Source organism: Callionymus lyra, chromosome 17 (assembly GCF_982586985.1).
Source record: "Callionymus lyra chromosome 17, fCalLyr1.hap1.1, whole genome shotgun sequence".
NCBI classification, from domain to species: domain Eukaryota; kingdom Metazoa; phylum Chordata; class Actinopteri; order Syngnathiformes; family Callionymidae; genus Callionymus; species Callionymus lyra.
In genome coordinates, this window is record NC_141834.1 from 15,034,439 (window position 1) to 15,049,857 (window position 15,419).

Genomic DNA, 15,419 nt, shown 5'->3' on the forward strand with positions numbered 1-15,419 from the left:
TTCCGGAAAGAAATTTAACAAGTCTTTATTTTTTACGCTCATTTGTGGAGGACGTTTAAAGAATAACAGCTCTATGAACCAGAAGTACTCCTGGTAATATCGTGATATGTACCCAGAGTACTACTTTCGAAGTACTTCCGGTTTAAAGCACTGTTATATACCGGGTGAGTAGTAAATGAGTGAAGTTTGAATTTTGTGTGAATTAAACCTTAAAGAATGCAATTAAAAGCACTATTTAAATGCTGTTTTATTTTGTTAGTTCACCTGCCGCACTTTACTGTTATAATTAATTTCTTGCCTGAATGATCCTGTCAACATCGGCGCTGCAACCGATAAAACAGAAACCACCAAACAAGCCGATTTCAGGTGAGTGAAATTGGGGGTTCGTATAATTTCTATTTTCCAGGCGACAAAAACAAAAACATCACCACGACAGCGACAGCCTTGGTACAACGTGAGTCAAAGGGACAATTAATTCTAGATTGAAGAACACGAGATGCTGACTTAAGGAAGTATGCTGTAGTAGACTTCATCATTAAATGTTTAAAAGTAGAGAGATTTAAAGCACAAGAGTTAAAGGACCAATGCCTGCAATATTACCAACTTTTCCATCAAAGCCCCTCAAATGAAATGACCGCTAAAACCCTCGGCACAAAAAATGTCTTTTTTTAGATCAAAGCTCAGTGAATTCAGTCACAAATCTCAATAAATCCTCTCTAGACATTTCCTGATGTAGTAGTTCAGTGGAAACGACAGTGCAGAGGCTTAGTGGCGATGAGCGACGCCTCACAGCATGAAGGTCCCGGGCTGAACCCTGCTGCCATTACTGAGCGATGGTTCTACTTCTCTCACTTGAAAACAGACCAACAAAGCTGAGGTTTATCTTTACAAAGACCCTAAAGATAAGCCTTTGACCATCTCCAGCACTTTCATCATTTTACAGCAAACATTTTTGGACCAAAATACATAAAAGTCAAAAGCAAATATTGTGTATTAAAGTCTAGATGTGTAGAAGAACATCAATACACATAAATATTGCATTGTTATTTTTCCATGATACTGTATCAATTGTCAATAGCACTGTATCCATTTTTATTTGGCTTTCAAATCACATTTTATTTTTGCCATAGTTTTTTTTATGGTTTAGATTTCAATAAAGTGCATTTTATGAAATTATTTGAGATTTAGATGTACAATATACATGCATGTATTCACTGTGTTTGCAAGTAAATCTGCAACAGCCGGGTGATGACTGAGGACTAGAGGATACTGTCAACTCCAGCAACTTAAAAAAATAATTATTATTTCCTTCTTTTCAATGGCTTGAAAATCATATTTGACGTGTTCGCAAAGTTAGAACAAAATATAAACTATGACACTGTTGCCCGTTTCAATTCCCCGCTACATCTACGCGATGACTGAGGACAAGAGGATACAGTCGACCCCAGTCGACATTACATTCAATATTCAAGCTGTGCTCATTTATGCTTTGCAATTTAACACTCGGTTGCTAGAGGCCAGCAGTTATTACTTCTTCTGTCGCTAAAGGAACAATGAAACCCGCGAGACTGAGGACGAGAGGATACAGTCGACCCCAGCCGACATTACATTCAATATTCAAGCTGTGCTCATTTATGCTTTGCAATTTAACACTCCGTTGCTAGATGACAGCAGTTATTCATTCTTCTGCTGCTAATGGAACAATGAAACCCGCGATGACTGAGGACTAGAGGATACAGTCGACCCCAGCCGACATTACATTCAATATTCAAGCTGTTCTCATTTATGCTTTGCAATTTAACACTTGGTTGCTAGAGGCCAGCAGTTATTACTTCTTCTGTCGCTAAAGGAACAATGAAACCCCCGGTGACTAAGGACGAGAGGATACAGTCGACCCCAGCCGACATTACATTCAATATTCAAGCTGTGCTCATTAATGCTTTGCAATTTAACACTCCGTTGCTAGATGACAGCAGTTATTCATTCTTCTGCCGCTAAAGGAACAATGAAAACCGCGGTGACTGAGCACGAGAGGATACAGTGACTCCAGCAACTTTAAAGCTGATGTTTGGATATATTTTGGTTTCAAAACCAATGAAAGCAGTTACGACTTCTTCAAGAGTCATGTGTGTCTGCAACACCAGAGTCAAGTACTCGGAAAATACTACAAAGAATCCACCATTCCTTCAGTATCGCAATCTATATATCGCTGCGCCTGTATCGTACCACCAGATTCTTGTCAATACACACCCGTATTAAAAACTGTATAATATTTAACCAGGAAAAAAATTATATTTTTTGTCATAATCAAAACATTTGAATCATACCGTGTATTGAAAATTATTGATAAAACTAGCAAACCCCAGCCGGATTGCTAGTTGGTTATATTAATTGTTTAAAAACTTGTTTGTCCAGGATCTAAGCTGGTAGATGTTCGAGGCTAGATGTCAAACCAACAATGCTTGAACCCCTCTTAACCCAGTGATGCAACAGCTCAAGTCGCTGACCAAAAATAAAGCTCCTCGCCTCTGTGCTAAAGGACAGGAAGTCGCAGGTGCAAATCTCGCACGCATCCTGTTACCAGTGAAACCGAGAGCTTTAAAAACCGAAGTGCCAACACTGCAAACAACTTCATCCCTCTTCGGAGGCACATTTTTTAATGTGTTCGTCGTGGGAAGTGAAGTTAAAGTCACATAGAAAATTCTCCCCGAGTGGAAGAAAACATCTGTTCGCGAGTGTTGCTCTACGTTGTTGCTTCTGCGAGAGTCAGCACAAATCTGACGTTTGCCACTTCCAGCCATGGTGGCTGGCTGTGTGGGGGGATGGTGAGGAGCAGCACGGTCACCATGGAAACTATGTCTTTTTTCCTGCCGGATCACATCTCACAACTGAAACAGATGCTCTCGGTAGCCCTGATGACAGCACATCATCGCCGCGCTTTGCCGTGATTTATGTGTAGCGTCACTCGGTTGTGAGCAGGTGAGCGTCCGACATGTGTATTTCAGGCTCGTGCTCCTCGGACCAAGGTGACATTTAGGTCGTAGTAAGCCCGAAGGAATTCTACACAGTACTTGAAACTAGGGGCAAGTCAAGTACGTCAGAAAAGTGTTTCTTTAAACACCAGCTGTAGAAACGAACGGCTTTAAAGATTGAAGGGACCATATCATACAGTATAAACTTTTTAGAAAATTTCAGAACGATGGTAGAAATAACACTATGGGATCGGAGAAAATATCGATAAACTTAAACATTTCCATTTTGTTGCAAATATTCACAGTTCGACCTATAGATAGTAGCAGTCATTACGTCCTACGCAGCTAAAGGAACAATAAAATCCCACAAGATCCGGGTGAGGACTGAGGACGAGAGGATACAGTCGACTCCAGCCACTTTTAAAGCTGATGTTTGGACATATTTTGCTTTCAAAACGAATTAAAGCAGATAAGACTTTGTCATGTCGTGTGAAATTCTGCAACGCAACAGTACTCAGACAATACTACAAATGTAACCTTGTTCCTACAGTATCGCAATATATCATTTCCCCTGTTGTGCTATAAGTATTGCATTGGAATACTCTTGCTAATACACCCCCATTTGAGCACATTGGGATTGTATACGTTAGATTTTTAGCCTCATTAATCACCAGCACAAAAGTATGATGACACAGTACTGACAGTCGAGCAAACATGAACAAAGAAACTTGACAGAAATCCAGATTTAATTTGCTTTGACAATTGTTTACAAGTCAGTTTAATTCAATCAAATGTTTCAATGGCAACCATAAAATAAGGTTGCAAGAAAATATCAATACACTTAAATATCACAATGTACCATAAAATACAAAAAAAGCACTTTGAATGAAAAATAAATGACATTATTTACAAGATATAGTGAGTCAAATTAAAATTCCACATAGTTGTGCTACAAATGTTGGTGCTAAATGCTATTTACAAACACACAAGTTTTGGCATTGTTCTACGCCAGTTAAATTCTTTAATTCCAACGTGTCCTAAACGGCATTTAATTTATACGACAGGTCGAGCAACACCTTCGGCACTTAAACCGAGGGCCATAAACATTTCTAAGTGGTTAGAAATCGGTCGTGTCCATGACACATCCGTGAGCTTAAGACCAGAGACACGGCGATGTCTAATTTCCCAGATGGCTAATCTTGTTAAATAGCTTCCGAACTTAGGCGAGCAAACTGGAACAGAAACATAGCATTATTTCGTCCGCGCCCTTCTTTAAAAAAAAAAAAAAAAAACGATGACGTGACCCCGAGCTGAGATGAAGTCTAAACATTTTGTGCCACAATGAAGCGTCTCTTTTGCCGTCGCTAGCTCATCGTCAAACTGTTTATGAGGAGTCACGAGTAACAGTGACTGTCAGATGATAGACTCCATTTCTCCGAGCAGACAAACCCGGATCAACACAGCCGTATAAACACAAACAGCTCACAAGTTTACATTGGCCGTCGGTCGGTTCGAGCCCGGGAGGGAGCGGGGAATTGGCAAGGATCCCTGGTGGCACTAGCTGACCCACTTCTATGCAATTCTATCCCTACTGTGACCCAGTGAAGAGCCAGAGGACACACACAGCAGATTTGATGAAAAAAAAAAAAAAAAAGAAAGAGAGAGAAAAACTGTTAAACGCTCCTGATGGCCATCTCCATCCTTCACTCCCCTCTTTTCACTTCATCTAGCGAAACAACCGTTTAAGCCTCGGAGATAAAGTGTCGACAAACAAGCTCTTTCATTACGACTACACACCGAGCCCCTTTAATTAACACCAAAAGGAGACAAACACACCTGACGCTCGATAATGACTGCCTCGCAAAAAATTGTTTGAGCATTTAATCGCCAGCGTTTTTCTTTATGACAGACAGACACTGGTGAGAATATATTCCTAAGAACAACGCCGGATCTTTAATAATAAATTACACAAACAAAATGATGACTGAATATCAACAGTATACAACACAATTAACATTTAATGTGCGTTTTGCGAATCCAACAACAAAGAGAGCTTTGATTTAAAACACCAAACAATATGTCAATCTGCCATTGAGAACAGAGATTTTTTTTTGCAGCCTGTGTTTGGATTAGTCTCCCGAGGAAAATCGAAATGTAAATATTTGCCTGCTTCCTCAACGATTTTGTGGTTTCTATTCGCCGAAAACCGAAACCGACGCTGCAATGATTCGAGCCGTTACCGTCAAGGGGTGCGTGACAGAAGAGGTCAAACACCACAAACACCATAGTGTTCGAGCTCAATATAAAAAAAAGCATGAGTTGTAAATGTATATGCTTTGCTGATGCACTTTAGGATGTGTACCGGAATTGATCAGTGTTCCATTACAACGAGTAGTTCGAGCTCACGCTACACAATAATCGTCACGCAGGACTCCATTTTCAATTGGGATAAAAATACTTTCATAATCTAGTCTCTTGATTCAGTCACGCAGGGAACTACACTTCAGGGCTTGAAAAGTCAATTTTAGGACACTATTTTGGGATAATTCAGTGTATTTAGAAATGATACAATATTGGTAATCTTCCAATAAATTGATAGAAAGACCATTGATCTTTTGAATTTAGTCAGACTTCTGGGTTAAGATTTTCCAGGACTTTCTCTACTCGGAATTCTTGTGAAATAGCGATGAAAACAAATGTATAGTTTTCAGGTTTTTCCATGGATCGCATCCCGATTTACAACTCATCACAACATTATTTCTTTCTTTCAGGACTGGCAGTTCTACCCAGGACTTCTCCTAAATGACCCCTGTTCCGACCTCCAAGAGAAACACTTTGTAGTACTACAAATAAATACAAATTTTGGAAAATAAAATCTTCAAATCTGGCCAGAGTTACGGTAGTTAATTCCTACCTGGACCGTCGATTTCTGACTGGGATTTTAAAGGGTATTAAGTGAAAACTGAAGTACCATCATTGGGGTTTGGAAGTATTATCTAGTGTTTAAATTAAGCCAATCCCTGCTAATCGAGGCATTTTAATTATGCAAAATAACAAATTCCTTAAGTCTGTTTGGTATATTTTGCCAATTTGAATATCTAAAAATTGTTACAGAGAAAGTAAAAAATACAAAAATGCAATTTTGTCGCAAATAATCACAGTGTTGCGATTAAATGTTCGACCTCTAGATGGCAGCAGTCATTACGTCCTACACAGCTAAAAGGATTAACAAAATCCCACAAGATCCTAGTGATGACTGAGGACGAGAGGATACAGTCGACTCCACCAGCTTTTAAAGCTGATGTTCGGACATTTTTTCGTCAAGAGTCGTGTGGTCTGCAAATTCTGCAACGCCACAGTACTCAGACAATATACTACAATATACTAGATAATACTACAAATGTAACCTTGTTCCTACAGTATCGCAATAACTGAACAGAAAATTATAGAAACATACAGTCAAGTAAAAATGAAATGACAATAAGAATGAAAGCAACCAATTTAGTTGGACAAAACCATCAAATATTTGGTTAAAAAATATATATTTTTTACAAAACAAGTTAGGATGAAATTGTTTGCATTGCTCTCCGAGCGCCAAGTCGGCGTACATGCATGTAAATGCGAGTCCGATCCAGCCATACTCTGGACAGAGGAACAATGGCATTCCTGTGCTCGGAGCTCCAGGTGGCTGTGGAAACCAAATCCTTGAGCAAGCCGAGCTGGCATACAGACTGCCGGGAACGCCGAACGTTGCAGCCTCCCTCCGGAGACATGAGCCAGAATAGATCTATTGTTCTTGACCAGCTCTGGGCAATAAATGCACCAAAGCCCCCCATCAATGGACACTCGAAAAGATTTGTAATACAGATAAAATAGCCCTTGAAATCGATCACCGTTCCTTTGATACACCGAGCAAAGGAAAGATGTTTCAGTTTGCGTCACAGGCAAGTCACTGCGTCCCAATACATAACACCATCTCAATACGACGACACAATCACTGAAACTACTCTGATTTGTTTTCCTCCCCGAGTCTTGTTGAACGCTCTATTTTTGTACACAAAGTGTGAAGTCTGTCAACCGCAAAATCCTTTGCTCAATCATATCATTCAAATCCCCCCCCCCCCCGTCTATTCAAGACGTGCCCGACTAACCACAAAGTAAAAAGTTTGTCACACAGCACAGGAAACACCATGTCGACACAACGGCCTTGAAAGGAGGAACATGATTCATTTCCTTCTAGTGCCAAAAGCTCTTGTACTAAAAACACTATTTAACAGACAACTCATGGCGTGGCGTTAAAACTCATGACATTTTTTTTGGATATTTAAGTCAGCTTTTAACCGTAGAGTTCATTTTATGAATTTTAAAATAATTCATTTGTTGACTTTATAAAACAGCATAACATTTTATCAATACAAGAGCAAAATATACCTGGTCCTTTAATTTCTACCAACTGTAACCTAGCAACCCTAAAACAATATTGAACAAAGAATAAAGACATTTATTGACCATAGTCACAGTATAATTATTTTATATTTCAAAGTCATTTTTCTGTATTTGTTAAAAACATCTTTCCTCTATTTATTTTGAGGTTTAACTTTGGTAGGTTTAAACTGCGGATGCCGTTATAACGATGTGAACTATTACAATGTAATTACAACTGAGAGCCTGTTTCACATAAACACTTCAGGCCCTATCTTCACTACTTAATATTAACTCTTTCACAACTAAATGTCCAAAGAAGCGAGGCTGAAGAGTAGGCTTTTTTTTCTTTTCCAAATTTAAAGACAAAGACGAATACTTTAAAACCTACCTGTATCCAGATGGAATATTGATTTATCCACTATATAATGATTGATTCTGTATTCCACCATTAGAATTTCCTAAATATCGGCTATTAAACTGTAGTAAATAATTTCAGTGTATTGGATTATTTCATAACTATACAAATTAATGGTGACTTGCCGAACAAAGAAATTGATAGAGGACTGAATCGGCGGATCTGTTGTGTGGAGTCCCTCAAGGTTCTGTTCTGGGTCCTTCATTAGGAAAATGTTGTCAAAGCATGATCTGGATTATAAAATCCATGCGTTTGCTTTATCTTGTGTAGACATTAAAAAACAAACTGTTGCAATAGTCCAAACAAGAAGGAGCTGTCTCGCCGGCAGTTGATACAAAACTCTGCAGCGAGAATTCTGAGCCGCTCTAGTAGAAGAACTCACATTTCTCCGATCCTTAAATCTCTTCGGTGGTATCTTGACCTTTTAAGGATATTTCATTGCGTATTTTTTTGATTGTTGAAGCGCTTTGTGACCCTGGTCTAGAAAAGGCCTCTACAAATGCTACTTACTTACTAACTAACTTAATAAAGAAAGAGAACGCAAAAATGAAAGTTGAATGAACCTTTCAGGGGAAGCTTAGAAAAGTTTCCAGAATAATCATTTTTAAATAATTTAATTTTATGACAACACACATCTCCATCATATACTTTACAGCAGGTAACTTTTAGATATTTGGTTTGCTCATTAAACTTTATCATGTCAAATGACTTTGTATTGCAATTAAAAACATTATATTTAAGAAGATAATAACTTCCATCTCTGCCTGATGGAGTTAAAGGTACGAGAACCCATTAATTAGAGGAACAAAGTGATAAGAAAGTTAAAATCCTTTTATTACTGAAGAAAACCTCTGGGGCAGAACCAGTTTCTCTACTATAGACCAAAAAAATGCGTTAATAAGACAACCATGATGTAAAAGAATCCAAGGTCTGTCGAGTGCTACAAACCACAAAAAAAGTATTTGAATATTTATTCCTCATTGCTACACTCTCCACACTGTTTATGGTTTGAAGTGGAAAAAACGTTGCCGGAGCAGCCATACCTATTTTCAGACATCACAACACACACTTGTTCTGTTGGAAAACAGCACCACGTCTGCCGTATGTGCTGCATTTGTATTTTTGGCCGCTCTTCCTCTGCCTCCTCCTCCTCCTTGTGATTGTCTTTTGAGCGACTATTCCTCGTCCTCCTTCCTTCTCGCCCGAGAATCCGACCACACACTTGTTTCCTGACAGAAGGCCTTTTCTTTTAAAGTCTTTTAACGATATAAAAGCATGGATAGCTACTGGTTTAGCTTCTTTTTGTTAGTCCGTTCATCTTGGGTATTGCAATATTTTGCGATAGTTATGATATATTGGGTGACGCAGTAACATCAGCTTTAATGAAATAAACAGAGTAATATATATTTAGTTTTAAAAAAGAGACTAAATACAAGAAAAGTAAATGAAAATTTGCAACTGTTAATTGAAAATTCAATACAGTACTGTTGAATATTGCTACGGTATTGTTTGAAAAGTAATGTAAAGTTTATCTATCTATCTATCCATCCATCCATCCATCCATCCATCGTGGTGTCTTGCCCTTTAAAGTATATACTTTATTGAACATTTTTTTGATTGTTTATGCGCTTTGTGACCCTGGTCTGGAAAAGTCTGCAAATAAAATTACTTACTTACTTAAATGATGACAGTCATCCTCTGAACACTGTCATCAGTGAGCAGAGAAGCAGAATGAGTGCACGAATGCTCCTACCCAGGTGCAAAACAAATAGACTCAGGGACTCATTCATCCCTCGGGCTATTAAATTGTACAATTCTGAGTTCGGGAGCAGGAGTGGAGTGAGAGTATCTGGATGTTCTGTTCTATGTTAGTCTTTGTGTCCTTTGTCTTTGTTGTTTTTCTTTGACCTATGTTCTTTGTCTTTAGACTTAGATTGTGTCATCTTGTTCTTCCTCTTTATGTTCTTCTTCTTATTTTATTTTTTATGTATTATTTTTTATTGTTTATGAAAAATTGCTGGCTATTGGTAAAAAACAATTTCCCGAAGGAGACCTCCTGAGGGATCAATAAAGTTTTACCTTACCTTACCTTACCTTAAATGTGGCAATATTTTCACCCCTAATATAGAGTACAATTACTGGATTATTTGGGTACAAGTACTTTAAAGGCTGATGCATCAAAGGACAAAAGTAGCAACTGATTTCATGTGCATCACAACTTTTTTGGAAACATTTCTATCTATCTATCTGCACCAGAAAAATGCAGATACTGGGACAACATTTCCCATTTATTGTGAAATAACTATGACGCAATTATAAAGATAAATTGTTTAATTCAATGTGGCATTTGCAAAGATTTTCGAGTTTTTTTAGGTGGTGAATTAGATCAAAAATAAGGGTCTTAAGACTAATATTTTCAGACATCATTTTTAACAAGTACCACACATACAATTAATAATCAGCTTGTAGATGCTGCCCAGATTAAGCTCAGTGGTTCAAAAACAAATGCTCTCTAAAAGGCCACAAAAACAAACAAAAACAAATCCAACACCTTCCCTGTCTCTCCCATAATTGAAGTAGCGACAACATCTCATGAACCGAGATATTTCCGTTGGCTCCGAAAATGCAGACTCTTGCAGTTCCGAGACGTTTTTTTTTGTTGTTTTTTTAAAATCTCCAGATAATGACAGCAGTGTTAATGGATGCTCACTCATGCTTGTTCATTCTCTCGCTCACTCAGTAACTCTTATTCACCGTCTGATAATGTCTTCAGCGCTCAAAACCGCTTTCACGAAACAAGGTCGGCCGGAGATTGGGTTTTCTTAAAAAAGTAATTAACCTCTGCTTGACTGATATGTAGGGTTGTTAAGCAGCGTCGCTCGCGCTCGTGATTCTCTTTTGTCTTAGTGTTGCTTTTTAATATGATTCAGTCGTAACAGCTTCAAGTGGCGTTACACAATAATTACAGGCAGAAGCGTTGAGGGAGTTAAAGGAGAGGAAAGTGGTCGATTTCGGTGAAACAAAACTGACAATTTAATCCATAATTCTGAATTAAAAAGGGAATCTCAATTTTATATTGAAGTTTCACTTTGGCCAGTTCCAACTGCTGATGCAGTAACTAGAGTGAAGCATTACTATGTAATTACCACTCAAAACGTAATAGCCTGTTTCCCGGGCACAAATGTTACCTGCTAAATATATCCAAGCCAAACATTTTCACAACTTAAACAACATTTCCAAAGAAGCGGGGCTACAGAGTAGATTACAAATATATGTTTTATATGTATATCTAGTAGTATAAGTGGTTCTCCACCTACTGACCACACCCACTGCAAGAGGGAAAAAACTTCTCTAAATATGTTAAATAATAACCAGGTTTACAGTACAATTCCGAGTAGATTTAACCAATATAACCATAAACCAAATCGGTAACAGAGTATTTGTGATGACACTCTGGTTCTTTCAAGGTTTTTTTTTCATTAGGAGGTTAGCAAGAGGGTACTTTTGAACAAAATGGAAAATTCTTAACGAAATAAACATTTCAGGGCAATGTTATGCATCAATGTGGCAGATACTATATTAATATTTATAGTTTCTTGGAAACGCCAGTTCATTGTACTTTACATTTAAGAAGAATGAATAAAAATGGTTGAACTACTGGGAGGTGTATTAGCAAGAACACAATAAAGCGGAAATGATAAAAAAAGCGCCAATACAAATACAAATTACTTACTTACTTACTTAAATATAACAATACTGTCTTATTACTATCTTATTTCAATCTTTTACTCTGTACTTCCACCACTAAACAATCCTATGTTGTGCTTACAACACTGGCAGTAAAAGCTTCTGATTCTGAACAACAATATTTATATTCATATATGTAGTACTGCCAGGATACTTTACTCTGCAACGCAAGTCGAGTTATGCTGGAGTCGACTGTATCCTCTCATCCTCAGTCATAGCCAGAATCTCACGGGATTACAAAATAATTATAAAAAATAACATTTTAGTGTAAAGCCATCCCCCAAAAAAAGATAAAATAGATAGAATAATAATATGATGAAGTGCCATTACATATTTATAGTATCGTGAAAATAAATTGTGCGATATATCGGTGTATCGATATTTTCTCACAACCCTATAATGATGCATACATTGTTGTGTAACGATTAAGTTTCTTATAGATATATTGATTTTATCTTTTATTTGGGTCTTCCAGCTTGGTACGGCAAGTCTCATAAAAAAAGAAAGGGCAAGAACAAAGTGCAAACAAGAGAACAAAGTGCAAGGGATGACAAAGTGCAAGTATAAAGAACGGAAAAGGGATGCAAAAGATTAAAATGGAATGGAATACATCATCCTTTCACTCCGTTCATCCCGGAATATTCAGAATTATAGACTTTAATACCATAGTTGGTCCTACTTAGGGAGATGAAAACGTTCAAACTGAGAAAAATGTATGAACTCAATGACTCAGAACAACCATGATGTTCATCCTCACTGACCACCACAGGCATGGATCCCCAGCTAAGTTACTCGAGTTTAAAAAAGTGTTTCTCATACAGACGCATAAATATGTTATAGTATTAAACCCAGAGTAACAGTTAGTCAGGCGGGTGACCCGCATCTCTTCCCCGTTGCTTGGCTGCTTCTGTCAACAAGAAGCGCCGCTGTAGCCGCTACCAGATAACGTTCACCGGCCACTCTTTAACCCCGTCGAGGAAACCGAAAACCCGCGGCGAAGAGAGACCATTTATGAACCCCGAACCCCCCTCACCTGTGGTGACAGTCCGCCTCGATCCAGCGACGTGTCCTAGGCGAGCAGCGAGCGCCCAAAAACCCCGGCGATAAGGTCCAAAGTATGGCAGCTAAGTTAGCGGGGCTAAGCTAGCCTAGCGAGCTAACGATGGGGGGGCAGAGAGAGTCCCTTCCCCTGCCGTCGAGCGAACCTCTCGGAAGGGCAGGAAAAAAAAAAAGAGGTTCACGGTCGCATCTAGAGGAGGGGAGTCCCGCTCGCAGGGGCGACAACCGCCGAGGCGTCCATTGGCGTGTGGAGCGGGAGGAGCGGGCGAGGCGGAGCGGGTGAGTGCAGCGGCGCTCTGCGGTGCGATGCGTCTCTGCGGGCGGACGTGCTGCTGCCTCTGCCGGGGTCTTGGTGGGAAGAGAGGAGTTTGATGTGTGCAGAGACCACAACATCCCTGCTCGTCCGTCACTGCCTCGACCCGGAACAAATACTGGGATGAAGACGAAATATGTGGGAAAGAAGTTTTTTTTTTTTTTTTTTTAAGATCAAGTGTCTGGAAAATAACGGGACTGACGCATCTTCAGAGATGGGACCCCCCAGTTCTGTGACTTTATCAGGAGGGTCCAGTTGAAGGTTGACGATATTTTCCTATACCAGATGAAAATCATACTCCAACAAATAACGAAAAATTGATATAATCTACTCTTTTTTTTTAATGTGCTCCACTTATTTTATTCCAATTCCATTATTAATTTTATTGTGGAATTAAAGTTGACATTTCCATTGTCAGTGAATGGTTCAAACATGAGACAATGTTAAACATAACAAAAAAAAAATATATATATAAATATAAATAATATTATAAATAATATAATATACATAAATAAATATAAATAAATACAATTCAACTATTTACAACGTGCAGAAAGTGTGTAAAGTATATATGTAAAGTAAAGTATAAAAAATGTTGAGGGGGGTGTTTAAGCCTTAAGAAGGTAATAACTAAAGAAAAGATGCATTAATATGATGCAAAAAACAAACAAACAGATGTATGTAGTAAGAATACAAGTAATTAAGTATATATTAGAGTAGAACTGGGCATGTTTAGAAATGTTTCTGATGTACAAATGTTTTCTTTAAAATGTTAAATAAAATGCACTTCTATTATATATATTATATTTTATATATTTCTATTTTAATCTTTGTTTCTATCTTAATCTTTGTATCCTTTTTCCTTCTTATCCTTTTCTTTGCATTGTTTCCTTTTCATCCTTGTTCTTTATACTTGCAATTTGTCATCCTTTGCCCTTTGTTCTTGTTCTTGTTTTTATGATCTATAGAGGGATTAATAAAGTCAATCTATTTTATAAATTAAATAATGTACAATCAAATTAAAATGAAAGGTTATAAGTTTTGTTTTTCTTTGCTTTTTTCATCATATGAATCTCTAGTTGTTGTTTTTTTTGCCCCTTTATTCTTTTGTCTTGACGTGATGACAAGACGCACTATATCAAGTGCCTGTATATAAGTGGACATAATAAGTGTAGTTAGGCATTTAAAAAAATAAACTAAACGACATTGAAACATATTTAATTTTATATACTTTTATTTAAATTTAAGAACTATTAACAAAACATGTGAATATTATATTTAAGTGTTTCTTTTTAAATTCGATTTTCTTTTGTTTAGGGACAACAAATACTATTAGAAACAGACCAATGAACCAAAAGAAGCTGGGAAAAAGGAAACAAAGTCCTAATTAATTAAACAACAACTTTAACAAGTTGTTTTAGTTTGTAAATAAATAATTAAGTAAAAAATAGATTTTTACTATGACATATAAATGTCAAATGTTTGAAGGTCTAAAAAGTGCTTTACATAAAGTGAAATGTTGTTAATGTTGTCAATTTAATTCAGAAAATAGTCTTCACAAAACATACAATATTTACAGTAAAATAAGTGAAAAAGAAAATACATAATAGCCATTAACAGACAATTAAATCACATTGAAGTGGATTATTTATTTATTGTATAATTTAAAACATGAATGCCTGAGGCACATTTTATTTAATTACAGGTATATATGAATTTCAATTAATCATTATCATTTATATGCTACTAATCTCAGTGTTTACTCATAGGAAATATGAAATAAATCGGTATAATTTACCGTAAAAGTAACTATAAGAGACGGTTCTTTCTAAAAACACTGCTGGACTTCATAGGTTTTACTCTTTTCCATTAGTAAAAAAAAAAGGGAACATTTTAATATAAATAAAGAAAGGTGGAGTAACAAGAAGCCATAAATAAGATGTCAACAGAAATGTGCACTTTTACCTCCAACCAAGGACTTGTTTTAATGTCTCTGCTGCAGGCATGAGCTTTATTTCATCAAAATTTATTACCAGAAAATAGCCGGCGCACTTAGCAGTGCTCGGTCTGCTGCCAGAGCCAGACTGCCTGACTCTCTCTGTTCATTCCCCTTCTCTTGATATCAATTTAGGGTGTGTGTGGGGGGTCTACGCGTACACCAGGGTGGTAAATCTCCGTCGTGATTGGCAGCTCCGGCTCAGATGTGCTGCTGCGAAGATTAACTTGGGCTAATATCCTGTATCATCTTTAATAAAACGACGTCTGTCGACACCCTCAAAGCCGTGCTTGCAAATCGGTTTCGTGTCAGCATCGTTTGAAAACTCCTGGTGCATATAATGAAGTCATTAAGGCGACACGTCTCGTTTTCATGACTCAACAGTTTGATGCAGTCGACCACTCTCTCTCTCTATACATATATATTTATATATTAATAAGAATGTTGCTGGTCCTGTGTCCCATGTGTGTATTTTACTTCAAGTGTTTAAGC

The 15,419-nt window shown here is 37.6% G+C and overlaps 1 protein-coding gene across 2 annotated transcripts in view; it reads right to left on the bottom strand.

The window, feature by feature from the left end:
• The window catches only part of galnt1 (UDP-N-acetyl-alpha-D-galactosamine:polypeptide N-acetylgalactosaminyltransferase 1), a 55,247-nt gene extending 41,957 nt beyond the window's left edge, over positions 1–13,290 (bottom strand). The window contains exon 1 of one of the 2 annotated variants that reach the window (XM_087812457.1): positions 12,593–13,290. The gene's annotated coding sequence lies outside the window, so the exon portion shown is untranslated. The remainder of the gene's footprint in view (positions 1–12,592) is intronic. The other variant, XM_087812458.1, reaches the window with a different exon arrangement.
• Between the last annotated feature and the right edge of the window lie 2,129 nt (positions 13,291–15,419).